This window comes from Camelus dromedarius, chromosome 32, assembly GCF_036321535.1.
Source record: "Camelus dromedarius isolate mCamDro1 chromosome 32, mCamDro1.pat, whole genome shotgun sequence".
NCBI lineage: Eukaryota > Metazoa > Chordata > Mammalia > Artiodactyla > Camelidae > Camelus > Camelus dromedarius.
Genome location: NC_087467.1, coordinates 6,913,884 through 6,928,343, shown reverse-complemented (window position 1 = coordinate 6,928,343; position 14,460 = coordinate 6,913,884). Strand labels below are relative to the sequence as shown.

Genomic DNA, 14,460 nt, shown 5'->3' with positions numbered 1-14,460 from the left:
AGCGGGAGGGCGTCAGCCGAGCCCGAACCCGGGCACGTGCCTGGAAGTCCCGAGATTGAGGACCAGAACATCTCGCGATCTTTCTTAAATAACTAAGTTTTTAAAAAATTAATCACCATGTTGTCTCTTCTCACGTTAGTCAGAAGACTGATCACTTTTCCTGTCTGTAAGTGTAAAGGTAAGGTCGTTCTCTGTGGATTAGACAGACCACCAGGCCTCGCGCTTTCCTCTTGGTCGCAGCCTTCTTGTTCAAAGTTTGTGTTTCAGTGGTGCCCAGATGGACTTGAGGGGTTCTTAACTTTTTAGGGGTCACAGACCTCTTCGAGCATGTAAGCCCCTGCAAGTGTACAGGCATAGACAAAATCTTACATACAGATACCAGCAGTTCACAGATGTGGTAAAACCCGTTTATGAACTTCAGTGGAACACCCCTCCGCCTTGTTACTTGCCACATACTACTCCATACTTCTTCAAACCTTTATGACGCAGATTACAGGATCTGCATGATGTAATTGGTTGTGTAATTTCTTTTTTGGCTTCTGCTAGAAAGTAGGCTCTGTAAGGGAAAGGCCAGATGTGTTTTGCTCACCTTCTTTCCCAGGTCACAAGTACCTTGTAAGATGTTGGTACATTATAAGTATTTTTTAAATGAAGTAATTTTAAAAACTGGATGAACCCTTGCAGTAACTGGTTGAAGCTGCTGTGTTCTGATAGAGGAAAGTGGTGCTTATGAATCAGGGTATATGAAGGAAATAGACTGCAGAATGACTCAAAGGTCATCATCCTCCCTCCTCTTCTAAAAGAACACTCTTCCTTCAGGGCTTTCCATCTCAATAAATGCCACCATTATCCACCAGTTATTCAAACCGGAAACCTGGGAGTCATTCTGGTCTCCTCCCTTCTGTCCACCTGTGCACTGTAACCCCACTCCAGCCACCCCCATCCCTCTCTAGGACCCCTCCATTGCTTTTTTATCTCCCTGCTTCCATCTTTGGTCCCTCCAGCCCAGTTCCCACATGCAATTCTACATGACCTCTTCAACAATACAGATGTGCACATTTAGATCATCTACTTGAAACCCTTCATGGGTTTCCCATGGTCCCTAGAATGAAGTCAAATGTCCGTAAGATGGATGTAAAGGCCTTCAGGGAGCTGTCCATCTCTCCAACCTTGCCTGTCACCCAGCTGTCTGCACTCCAGTCCAGTTTTCACTTTTGTCAGTTCCCCCAACCGTCTGTGTTCCCTCCTCCCTCGGGGCCTTCACTCATGCTGCACAGGCTTCTGCCTGGGAGCTGCTTTTCTCTCCACACCACCCTCTGGTCTCATTTTTTTTCCACCCACCCTTCCTGTCTTGGCTGACATGCTATTATATTTAGCCTTCCCCATCAGTCTGGTTTGGTTAAAACCCCTTGTTCCGTGTTCTCATCAGTCTTAGTCATCCAGTAGCTAGTGAGAGGTTGTAATATGCCAAGCCCTGAGGATGGAGACAAGAGCAAACAAAACAGAATAGTCCCTGCTCTCAGGAAGCCCCCAGTCTAGCAGGGAAAGAGGAACATTACATTTCTTCTCCTCTGGACAGAGACTCTCTGTGGGCAGTTGCCAGGGTCATCAAGGGTTGAGTGGCAGAACACCAACAGATGATTAGCAACAAGGAAAGTGAGAGGCATGCGGGAGGATGTCCACTCAAGGGAGCAGAAGTTCTGGGCCGGGGAGAAACCTGTTCCATGGCCACCTTGGCAGCCATCACCACACAGCTTGAGCCCATGCGGGGGCCCCACGCACTCGGTTGCAGGGGTAGCTTACATGCTCCCATGCCTACTGCTAGAGATAAGTGAGCACTGATGACCTGTGTTCTGCTAGCTTCTGTGTGGAGGCAGGGCCTAAGCCTTCCCTAAGTCCCTTCCCCGGTTGTTCCTAAGAACTTGCAGGGCGTGTCTGTGGCAGTACGGGGCCTCTCTCTGTACTTCCTCCCCAGCCTCCTCGCTGGTACCTCCTGCTCCTGTGTCCCTCACCAAGTGCCACACTTCCTGTGGTGAAAGCGAATGCTGATGCCCTCACTGTGGCTGCCAATTAAGCAGCTTTAGCTAGAGTCTTGATCCCAGTTAAGACATAATGATTAAGAATAAATACAGTTGACCTTGAACAACACAAATTTGCATGGTGTAGGTCCACTTATTCAAGGATTTTTTTTTGATAAATACATCTGTATGGTACTGTACAGTCCCCGGGTGGTTGAATCTATGAATGCGGAACTGTATATCCAGAGGGCTGACTGTAAAGTTATATGAAGATTTTCAGTTGCACGGGGTGGGCCCCACAACCCCCGTATTGTTCAAGAGTCAGCTGTAACGTGCTTGTCAAACAACCCCACATCGTCTGAGCTGTAAAGTATCTATCGTGTCAAAAATCTCAGGAAACACAGTGCATATTGGGATCATGCCATCAGCTGGAAGACATGTCACCCCTCTTCTCTTGGTAACTTGTGTGAAGTGTGATGGTTGTTGCTCACTGTATAAACAGTGGCTACTCCAGTTGGCATGGGACTCCTTGGTGATGCGGAGAAACATTGAAGTTGCAGTCAAGACCCTCAGGATCCCCAGCTCCCAGCCCCTGAGAGAGGAGCAGAGCCTGCAGTGCGTGTCCTGAACTGTGGGGCTGCGCGAGCCAGAATAGCCCCACCGTAACCAGAAGCTGACAGAGGGAGCCCAGAGATGGTCACGGTCCTGTCTGGACTTGTTCTTTGGATATCACTTCTCAGGAACCTTCTCTGATCTCCGTTCCTCCCTTAAAACCAAGTGAGACGTCCCTCAAGGAGGTACGCCTGGTGGCCTGTTTCCTCCATCACAGGACAAACTACAGTGTTTGGATTGTAGGCTCACTTGGGCAGAGACAGGTTTTATTTTGTCACGATTTTCAGAGCCTTGCAGGCCCTCATTGGTGCTCTGCTGACTGCCTCGTTACTTAAACTGTTAATCGTTGTCTAGAAGGAGAGAACACAGGTCAGTGGAGGGTGGGGAGGGGTCTCTGTTCCCACAGTTGCTTATTTTTCACCTGACAGATGCATGGAAATATTTAAAGGCAGAAAAGAGAGAGTGACTGAAAATAGGCTTGACCCTAACATTTGCAGGGTCCGGGGCAAGAATATAAATGGAAACCTACTTACCATGTGTCTGGATATTTAAATGCACAAATCAACCTAATAAACCATAAAATAGAGTATGTCCTACCTTCTGCCTCAGCAAACATACCTTCATAACTGAGAAGGCCAAAACCGGATTTAGGGTCCTCAGATTCCGAGGAGTTCTGCTGCAGGGGTGGTAGCCTGGGGACAGCCTGGCCCGGGGACAGCCTGGCCCGGGGACAGCCTGGCCCGGGGACAGCCGTGCCAGCGCCTTGCCCCTCCCTTTCACCCCTTAACTCACTGGGCGTCATGAGGTGACAGTGTGCACGCGGGTGAAACCCCAGCCCACGCATCCAACTTGCCTGTCTTCTCCCCAGCCCTCCCCAGCAGCCTTCACCTGGCCACACCTGGGCCTGCGGCTGTACACGTAGACCTCAGGGATGAGGCCCACAGAGGCCCTGGAGGCATGCATGGGGCCATCTGGGCAGGAGATTCTGGGGTCCCAGTACCCAGGACATGTTTAAGAGGAGGGAAGGCAGGAAGGTGAGGACCTGGGTGGGCACATGTCCCAGCCTCCAGACTCCTTGCTGGGTGCAGAAGGGCACAACCAGGAGATGGCCCTCTTGTGCAGGGTGGAGGGTGGGGCCAGAGGACTGGGACGGGTCATAGGAAAGTTTGGAAAACAGTATCATGAGAAAGGGCTTAAAAAGAAGCTCTCAAAGAAACTGGCGGTGCCGTGGGCCCACCATGGCTGCCGCATCCACGTGGGCAGGCTGCGCACAGCTTAGCTCCAGGCTGCACATTTTACATCGACTCCCTGCGAAGGCAACCCCTCCAGGGGCGTTGCCCCTCTGGGTCCCAGGCTCCTGCAGTCTCCTCTCTAAGTTTTGACCTCAACAGTGATTCTTGCTTTGCAAAATCTGAATGAGAGAAAATAGTTTTAAGGTCCCTTTTGCTTACTGGAATTACTTCTTAAACCCACGCCTGTTACATAAACACTAATTTAACATTGCACATATGGCCCCGAAATGCTGACAAAGGTCTTCCCAAATAGTGGGGTACTTCCCTTTCATTCTGAGAGCCAGGATCATGCTCCTCCTTATTTTTCACCCCAGGGAACTGCCTCTGAGCACTGGTCCTCCCTCCACTCTTAACAGAGGCCCCACCCATTACTTAAAATGAATGATTATTTTTAACACTTACTCTTTGTGCATATCATAGGGAAAGAATATTGTAATTACTATAATTCTGTCATCTTAGATTCCTCCCTATTTTGCTCTCTGCAGACCTCAAATTTGCTAATCCCCAGGCTGTGACAACACCTGCCTTCTTAAATTGTCAGCCTTCTTTGATTTCCAACCCCCCTCCCGTATCATGGTTCCTAATTTTGCTGCTACGTTGTTGACCTTTGTTTGTTTTGTTCACACGTGATGTTGGTTTCTGTCAGCTGTGCTTGCACTTTGAGATAATACAGGAGAAGGTCAGTCAGAAAGCTTTGGGGACAGTTGGCTGTGGGATAAAACAGTGAGGAGATGGAGGCTCAGAGATACTCATTTCCTGAGCTTGCAAAGAAATCCTCAAAAGACGCTGAGAAGCTGAGGCCTCCTCCCAGGTGCCCGTCATTTCACGTCCTCACAAGACATTGCTGCTCCTGCCCCAAGGCAGGTGAACCGACCAGTCTGGCTCCCACAGCATGCGCAGCCCTGGGAACGGGGCAGGGCCAGAAGAGGGGCTGGCCAGCCAAGGGCAGGAGACCCATTCTGGGTAAAGGGGTAGTGTCAGCCAGCTTCCTCCTTGGTGGGGCACTGGAGAGGCCCAGAGCCCCGTGGGGCACAGAAACCCCCACCCTACCTTGTCCACGGAGGCCTGGCTTCCTGATGAGGCAACCCCTGCCTTTGGAAGAGCAGGAAATGGAATGCGAGATTGCGCTGACCATTTTTTAGAGAACTATTCATTTTGTAAAGTCTCAAACTACTTATGATGCCCTATGACTGATCTCATTATCTTTTCTGCTAACTCTTCCTGGGGCACTTGAGTGTTGAGTGGGTTCTGACCGAGTCCAGCTGCCCTGGCCTTCATCTCACTTCTCTCCTAGCTCTTGGAGGGCCCTACCCAACCCTCCCCGAGCTCCTGCCGTGGCTCCTTGAGCCCATCCTGGGACTTGTGTGCCCAGTGGCTTCTGGCCTCTTGCCTTAGCTTGTGTTCACTTATAGCAACTCTCTGTCCCTGTTGGGGAGCAATTTCTGAGATGATCTATTTGGTTCCCCATCTACTTGCACTAAGGATCTGAACCTTTTGGAAGGATTGGAAATCATCAGTGTGGATTGAACATCTGAGCATCTGTACTCTGCTCTAAGACAAGGAACATTACATGAGTGCTAGCTGGTGTGTAGAGTGTTTTCCTCTATCCTAAATGGCCCTGCACCAACATGCACTTGGAGTTCTTGCCTTCTGATTTTCATTTTTGCCATTAAAGAGTTGGCTTTAGACATCTCTCCTAGCACATTCATATACTTCGCAGATTTTCTTTTCTTAATATGCTTATGGACTGAAGTGACAGATCCCCAGAGGTGTTAGAAGTGTGTCTAAAATCATCACAGTTGCCTGAATGAGGCCCTGGGGTGGAGAGGGTGAGCATTCAGAGACCAGGGACACGCGCTTCAGTGTATGGACTTTAGGAGATTTAATTTGGAAGATCAAGATTTTTTTTTTTAAGGTATTGTAACTCTTTTGGGCTTCAATTTCCTTATCTCCAAAGTAAGTTACCAGTCTTATTTACCTGAGTTTAGAGACATTTTAAAAATAAAAGTTTGTATTAAAGTATAACTCACATATAAAAAGTAGACAAATCACAAGTGTACAGTCAGATGAATCTTTACAAAGTAAATACTTGCTAATCCAGGTCAAGAAATAAAACATCGTCAGTGTCTTGAAAGCCTGTGGTTTATGCCCGTTGCCAATCTCCTCTACTCCCCTATGCCCTCTGAAGGAAGTCTTTATAAATGAAGTTCTGCACACCATATTTCTTTTGGGTCTCTCTTTTTGGTGAGATTCATCTCTGAGTCATGTAGCAGTGTTCCATTTTCATCACTGTATAGTTTTCCCTTATGAGATCCCACCACAATGTATCCATTCTTCTGCTGGACATTTGGGTGATTTCCAGGGTTTTGGGATGCTGTTGAATTAAGAAGCTGTGCATTGTAAGTATCTTCTGGTGCATTCATGTACACATTTCTGTCAGGCAATACCAAGAATGGAATTGCTGGATGACAGGCTGTGCCAACAGCTATAAGAGATTGTACCAATCACCTTCCCACCAGCAGCAAATAAGATGGTCAAGGAATGTTTCATTAATCTTTATCACGAATAAGTGTGTTTGCCAAATAAATGCCCCTAGTAAGAGGAGAAGCAGCGGAGTGTGGCAGAAAGCACACGAAAGGGAGACCTCCAGTGAAGCATAAAATCCTTCTGGACCGTGAGGTCCTCATACCTGAAGCAGAGCTGATCTCGAAGACCACTTTCATCTCTAAGACTCTGAGGAGAATCATTTGGTGATTCTCATGAGAAGTTCTTGGTTCATCCAGTGTCTCCCTGTGCCGGGCCCAGGACCAGCTCTGGGTGGACGCTGAACAGCAGACGTGTCCACGCGGGCCATGGGTGTGCTGCCTCAGGAGCAGAGCTTGGACTGCAGCAAGGACGCTGACGGCTGAAGGGCTTAGGAGGGGCCGCTGGGAAGTGAAGCATTTGCATGAAGGGAAAGATCTGAGGCCAAAAAGAGCTGCAGGCGAGGCAGTGCTTGGGCCACTGCGGGCGAGTCACCAGACCGCTTGGCCACACACGCCACCACCTCTACGCCCAGAGTCTGGGCGGGGCCTGGGGGTGGAGGCAGCCCGTGGCTGTGCTTGGGCCCAAGTCACAAGAGGAACTCAGAGAATGAGAATCTGTTATTTTCAGCTTCTGTAGAGGGAAGGGAGCCCCAGGCTCAGGAAGGGGTTCAGATATTGGACCACTAGGGCCATGGGTACTGATGACAAGAGCTGAAGCAATTTTGGTTGTCATCCTTCCTGGGTTTTTTTTTGGGGGGGGGGGTTGTTTTTTAAATCACAACTAAAGAGGATCCAAACACTCTTGTGCCTCATTGTTTTCTCCAGTTAAAGCTCCCAGGAGCCACATCTTGGAGCCACCCCACAACCGGCTCATGTTCAGAAGTGACCCAGCTTCTCCAAACCACTCAAGGTATGCAGGACTGGCCGGGCCAAGGAGTGGACGGATCAAGGCCCCGCAGCTCCCACTGTGGGCAGGGTGAGTGTGTGTTCCCAGACCTGGGGCACGATGGTTCGTGATTCCACAATGAAAGGACTGTCTCCATACAAAGACCCGAGCAGGTACTACTCACTCTGAGAGGAATGGAAATCCGCTTCCTCCCGCCCGCCCTGATGCACACGTTCCGTGAACTCAGTGTGTCTCCCTCCTTAGCCCCCAGCCCTCCTGGTCACTCCCCTGTGGCTGGCCAGACCCGCTGGCTTTTACATCGCTGAGTCCTCCTCGCCGGGCCACTTACGGACCATGAAACAACCACATCTGCCCTTCCTCTCCCTGGCATCACCTCCCCCCTCATGGTGCCTCCTCTGACAAAGTTGCCTCATCCTCTCCTGAGGGCCCTCCCTCCAGCCCCCCCTGCAGGGCAAGCAGTCAGTCAACTCAGTCTGAGAGGAGGGCACTCGGTCCGGAAGAATATGACCGAAAATATCTCATGGGCGTGCGCTCCAGCCCTCACCACACTCCGGGTGAGTCACTTTGGGCACTGCCTTCGTCCTGGGGCTCTTTTAAAAAGCAGAGACTCCCAGAAGAGGTCAAGCGTTGAGTCACCACCCCTGGTGTCCCACTGTGGGTTGTTTTCGTCAGATCACTTTCCTCTGAACTAGGAGGAGCCTAGGGGTGGGGAGAGCTCCTCAAGGTCAGCGAAGATTGCTGAGCAGTAAGGAGGAGACTGGCTGACAGATCTGATCCAGGGCTCCTGAGTCCCCATCCCTTCTTCCCACCAGCCGCCCTGCCCCACCTTTGCAGCCCTCCCCTACCCCGCCCCAGCACCCAGCTGGGGCCCGCAGAGCCTGCTCCTCTCTGGGCTTGGTCCCGCTACAGGTCAGCAGGTGCCAGCCCGCACCTCTAGCCCCATCTTGAGCCCCTCCTCCTCCACACCTTCTCCTCCAGTCCCGCACCTCACACCTACCTGCCTGCGTGCTCAGCAGGTCGCATCGCTCTGCTCGCCACTCAGCACGAGTGTAGCAAAACCAGATGCTGGAATGAGCCTTTGCAGTGTACACATACACTTATTGCATTTAGTCTTCCCGACAAATTGGCAGTGGGTTGCTATTATGCCAATCCCATCACTTAAGAAACAGAAATTTCAAGAGAATTAAAAATAAAATGAAATAGTGTTCAAGGGTTGGGGAGGGGAGGGTCTCACAGCTACATAGTGACCAAGCTGGTTTGAGTCAGCAACTTATCGGATGTCTGGTAATGTGCTGGAGGACATCAGAGGCATTCCTGGAGGACCTGGCCCCTCTCCCAGCATCAGGCCTGAGCCACTCAAAGCTCTGATCCTTCTTTTTTGCTTATTGCACCAGCCAGAATCACCAGGGCAATGTTGAACAGAGGGGATGAGAGCAGACGTCCTGTCTTTTTCCTGATCACAGAGGGAAGCATTCATCTTTGATCCTTAAGTCTGATGTTAGCTGTGGGCTTCTCATAGGTGCCGTTTCTCAGTTGAGGAAGTCGCCTTCTATTTGCTGAGAGTTTTTAATCAGAAGAGGAAGTAGGGTTTTGTCGGATGCTTGTTCCACATCTGTTAAGGTCATCATATAGTTTTCTTTTTAATCTGTTAATATGAAGAATTAGACTAAGTACTTTTTGAACATTAGACCCATCCTGAATTCCTGGGTTAAGTCCTACTTGGTTAGGATGTATTATCCTTTTAGTATAATGTGGGATTTGATTTGATACAATTTTGTTAAGAATTTTTGCATCTATGTTATGATTGGCCTGTAGTTTTTCTTGTGGCGTCTTCACCTCGTTTTGGTATTAGGGTAATACCAGCCTCTCACATTGGATTTAGAGGTATTCCCTCCTCCTCAGTTTTCTGGAAGACTTTGTGTATTATTTATTCCATAAATGTTTTGTTGAATTCACCAGTGAAGGGCTATTTTGAGTCTCCTTGGTTGCGATTTTAAAAAAAAAACGTAAGCCAGGAAATGTCAACAACGAGCAATCCCGACTGCTGCTGTGAATGCCAGCATCCTTACCAGCCGCAGACGGGGTCATTGTGTACCATCCCTGCCGGCTCCCAGGAAGAACGAAGCCGGCATCTGAACGATGCTCTAGCAGTACCTTGTGGGGCTAAATTCATGAAGAGCTGCTTTTTCATTTGACGCAAACATTTCAGAAAACAATGGCTTCTGAGAATTAGTACTAACTCTTCCAGACCCTGACCCCCCACCCGCCTCACTCAGGACCCTCAGCGCTGTCAGTTTGCACTCCTTCCTCTGCACCTGTGGCCGCGCTGCCCCCACCCCTCAAGGGGCACATTCTCTCTCTTGCACTGTTCAAATTCTTTCCATCCTTCCAGGCCCAGCTGGCATCTTTCTTGACTTCCCTAAGAATCCGTCAACACCACCCGAGCCTGTGTCTGAACTGCTGTCACCCTGACAGCCGAACTGCACAATTAAGCCCTTTGCTAAGTTCTGCCTTGTGTTATTTTCTCGTTGATTCTTCTACACGTTTCTCTCTAACTAGATTATAAATTGCTGGTATGATATTGCCACACACACCTGATGTAAGGTTGACTGATTTAATGCCTAGCATATGGCAGAAGAATGTCTACCTTCACAATGTCTGCTCATTCAGGGATGGTTCTAGAAACAAACATGAGGGGGAACATCTTTTCATGTACAACTTTCTCTCATAAATGACTGCACGTGTTATCTATGTCACTTCTGTGTATCTCCTAAAACATTACTGGGTTTTCCTATTGGCAAAATGACCTTATTTTTTTTTAAATGAAAACTCTAAAAGCATATATGACAGAAGTTAGAATCTCCTAATATCTGAAGCATGTTGGCCTCCATTTCATTACACTCTACCATGAGGTGGAGAGAGCAGTTCTCATGCTCACGTTTGACAAGGCCCGTCTAACCAGCCCTGGCATGGTCCTGCTTCCTCTGAGTGTGGCCTCACCGCTCACTCCTTGGCCCCATGCTGTTCCATGCCTCAGGCCTCATGCTGTGCCCTTGGCCTGGCAACCCACCAGGGTCTATTTCAGATATATCTTCGAGTAAATACTATCCACTCCCGCCCCCAAGCAGAATCAATTGCTCAAACGTACGTTTCTAAAACCACATTTTTATTTGTTTCATCACATTCTATTTGTAAAAATCTTTAGAACTCATTAATAAAACTCATTAATAAAATATGCCTTCATTTCAAAAATAAATAGTGAGGTTGACAGTCACTTCCATCATTGGAGAGTTTGTCAGTATTTCCAAAGGCACTGAGCATTGATTCTCATGGACCCAACCCAAGCTGTTAGCAATTGTTAAAATAAACACGTTTGCCACCAAAACCCAGGAAGTCTTTAAATATCATCTAGCTGTTTTCCAGTTCCCCATTCTTCTGATCCTTGTTTCTCCATGTGTATAATCTCCAGTGTCTCCTTCTGTCTGCTCGTGGCTCTGTCTTGGCCTGCGTCTCCTGGCTGTTTGTTTTCTCTTCCCTTTTCCTGCCTTTCTTTGTTGCCTTCCTAATTCTTTTACTGTTTTTGGAACTTGGGCTGGCTCTGCGTTAGGTCACACCAGGTCCTGGCAATCAGGAGTCGAAAAGGACAGTGACTCTCAGAAACATTTTTAGCCTCGGAGCCCAGCGCTGGTGAGGGCACTGGGGTAGGCACCACATTTTTACCTCTTGCCCCAGAGAAATCCAGCATAACCGCTGGAGAAATCTTGCGCAACCAGGTGCCTGCGTAGTTACCCCTTCTTATCTAATCCCTGGAGACCAACTGTTAACCTGAAACTAGTACACAGCAAGTGCCTTGAACCCCCTGATCCTGAGAGTCAGAGCCACTCAGCTCTCACACAGCCCCAGCTCCAGTGGGTGCCCAGATCACAGTGCTGGTTAACTGATGTTATGTTCATGTGAATCTTACATGATTATATTTTTGTTCCCGTTAGATAGAAATTTATCTTGAGATAAAATAACACTTCAGCGTTAAAAGTCCGGTGCTGCATCTTTGCAACTGTTCAGCTTACCATCCACTCAGGCTGTTTTTCAGTTTTTCTTTAGGTGTTACCCCCTCTATATTTCACATCCCAAATAAGTGTATCTAAAATTGGAAAACACACCTTCCTCTGACAGACGATCTTCCAGGTCTGTCTTCTGCTCTTCTTCCTCCTGCTCCCTGCCCCAGGGGCTGACCGGGATCCAGGGCAGACCCAGGGCTCCCTGGCCCACGGGGAGCCCCAGCAGGAGAGGGCGGGGAGAGTGCTGTCAGGATGCTGGTCCCCCTTGCTCCCTCTGGGCGGAGTCCCAGCTCCCAACCGGAGGACCCAGGTCCTCTCCAGGAAGCCTTCTCCGTGAGGCTTTCTCCTTCCATAACAGCCCCTGAGCTGCACCCCACCTTCTGGTTTCCTGACACCCAGCCACACCCCTCTAAACTCTTCCTTCAGTGAACCCTCCAGGAATTTCCCCCACTCAAGGGTGCTATTGGTTTCCTGACGATAGACTGTGAGAAGTGTTTGAAGTCCTCATTCAGAGGGAATGGCAGGTTGACAGTGTCACATCACGTTCGGGTAGACGCCTAGACGTAACCTCCTGACAAAGGAGAGTGCCCGACTCAGATGGGAGCCTGGATGAGAAACCCTTTGATTTCACTCAAGACAGTTGCATCTCAACGTATTCTCTCTTTAACCAGCCATCCTGTAATGACCGTAACTCAGTGTTCTATTGCTGCAGATCCTGTGCTGGGACTGATTAATGACTTAGACTGCAAAATTACTAGGCCAGGAGTAAATGCTATAGAAGTTGTTTTGAAACGTGCTTTCGATCACACGTGAAATTTGGAATCATGGCACTCTTAAACTCTTCCCAGCTTCTCCATGTAGGGGGAAGTCACGTTGTGATTTTATGCCACCCGTGTAAACAACTCCATTGCACTTTGCTCAGCTGGTTGGTGAAGTTTAGGGGGAGCTAGGATTTAGCCTGAGAACCGCGCCTGCAAAGTCCCGGGTGCTCTGTGTCCTGAGGACATCCTGCATGCCAGGCCCTGTGCCCAGCGTGCAGAGCCCCATCCATCTGCAGCTCAGTCCTGTGATGGGGCTGCTGGGTCTCTCTCCTTCACCTGTCCCCAAACTGCTATGCTTTGGGGTCCCCAATTCCGTGACGTCCCTGCAGGCCACCAAGGCAAGCAGACAGCCCCTCACTTGGAAGGAGACACCACTAATAACTCGCATGGGCCTTCCCGCAGGTTACCTCACCCGACCGAGCTGACCAAGTTATGAACCTAGGACCGCCCCATGGTACCGGGGTGACTCGCTTCCTGCCCACGTCATGACACACCTCTCACAGACTAGACGCCCCGTCTGTTGGGTCTCATGGAGGGAGAAAGGTCTCTGGAAAGACCTCTTTCTCTCTCCTTTCACAGGGTGGCTTCACAGTTCCGGGAACGAGCAGGAAGGGAGATCTTGTGTCCCATACACAGAGGCATTGGCATGGCTCCGTGCCTCCCACTGTCACAGCCCATTATGGTGATCCCACAGAAACCGCTATGTGGAGCTGAGCTCTCTGCCCCTCCCAGGCCACCCTGCTCACCACCCCCAGCCCCGCCACCTCTGCCAGGCCCTCCTCCAACCAGGACTGTACCTGCAGAAGTCTGAGCCAGGTTCAACAGTGGTCAGTTGGCTTCACAGGCTATTTCCTCATAACTTGACCCTGTGTCTTACAACACTGAATTTGGGGGAGCCCCCTTCCCCTGACAGCATCACGGCAGGTGTTACTGTGTGTGCATTATTCACTATGAGTCAGGCAGTTCAGACAGTAACCGGATGAAGGAGGAAGTTGAAGGTTCCAGCAGCTCCGTCGGGTGGCAGTCTTTGGAGGCCCCCCTGCATTCTGACCCCTTCTTGCCCTGGGTTCGTGGCCCCATGCACAGGAGCACCGCCATCAGGCCTCTGGAGCAAACCACTGGCCTCTGCCAGAATCCCCCAACCCCAGGATCCCAGCAGTGCTCCCTGGAAAGCAGAGCACTTAGGCTCAGCCGCCTTCCGTTCTACACACTCACATCCTCAAGGGCATCCCCGCAGAACCGACTAGAGGGGTAAACTGGCCCAGCCCTTCAGCCCCACGTCCAGATGGAAGGGAAGGACGAACATTCAAATGGGAGAGTTCATTGAAAGAGAGGAGTTGTCAGTGACCAGAGAGGGAGGTGGCCTTTCCTTGCTCTGGAGCAGACTGAGAGGTGAAGGAGGGAGAGCCAAGAGACCACACACTCCCCTTTCTCCCTGTGATGCTGTGAGGTCGGCCCTGAGCAGCAAGGAGGGGAGAGATTTAGGATTAGATGGGGATAGGGTGCTGACATTTTAACTTAAGTGGCCCTGGACGTTTACCACCCTCCAAGTGAAAGTAAGCCTGGGATGTCAAGGAGTCAGGAATGGAAATTCAACTAAACGTGTTTACATGTGTTTCTTTAAGCTGGTAAAGTAAAGCCGTTTCCTGTCTGTGTCCTAGCAAGGTCAGCTACTAAATAGATCAGCTTCCTCCAGCCCCAGGAGGCCCTGTTGACTCTGGGGAAAATCCTTCTCATTCTGTGTTTACTCTAGACCATCTGGGTCTGACCAGAGAGCACAGGCTTTCGGAAGACAGACTCAGTCTGACTTAGAGGTTACTCTGCTCACCTGCCTGCTGCATCCTTCCGCAGGGGAATGAGGACAGGGGAGGGCCAACCCCAGCTCAGGAGAGAAGCAGGGAGAAGGAAAATATAGGAAGGAAAAAATGTGTAGAGATCACTCTCAAAAAACCTCAGTCCAGATACACCAGTCAAAAGAAAAACAAACAAATAAAACAAACAAACAAAAAACAAACCAGAGACCAGAGTGATAAAGAGGGCTGCTGGAGCAAGGAGGCGTCCTTGGCTTCTGCAAATCCTTAAGGGACAGGGATCCGATGGCTCCTTCAACTCACATGCACCCTCGGCCTGTGGACCAGCCAAGGAATCTCTATCCAGGGCCTCGGTTTTCCAGACTGTCAAAATAGACACCAAAAGCTGGTTCCAGCGACCTCACCAGGTGGCATGG

The 14,460-nt window shown here is 49.9% G+C and overlaps 1 non-coding gene across 1 annotated transcript in view; it reads left to right on the top strand.

The window, feature by feature from the left end:
* The first annotated feature begins 61 nt into the window (after nucleotides 1-61).
* LOC105087092 (uncharacterized) overlaps nucleotides 62-14,460 on the top strand; it is a 48,161-nt gene continuing 33,762 nt past the window's right edge. The window contains exons 1-2 of the transcript XR_010378656.1: nucleotides 62-178; nucleotides 7,273-7,908. This is a non-coding gene — a transcript (uncharacterized LOC105087092). The remainder of the gene's footprint in view (nucleotides 179-7,272; nucleotides 7,909-14,460) is intronic.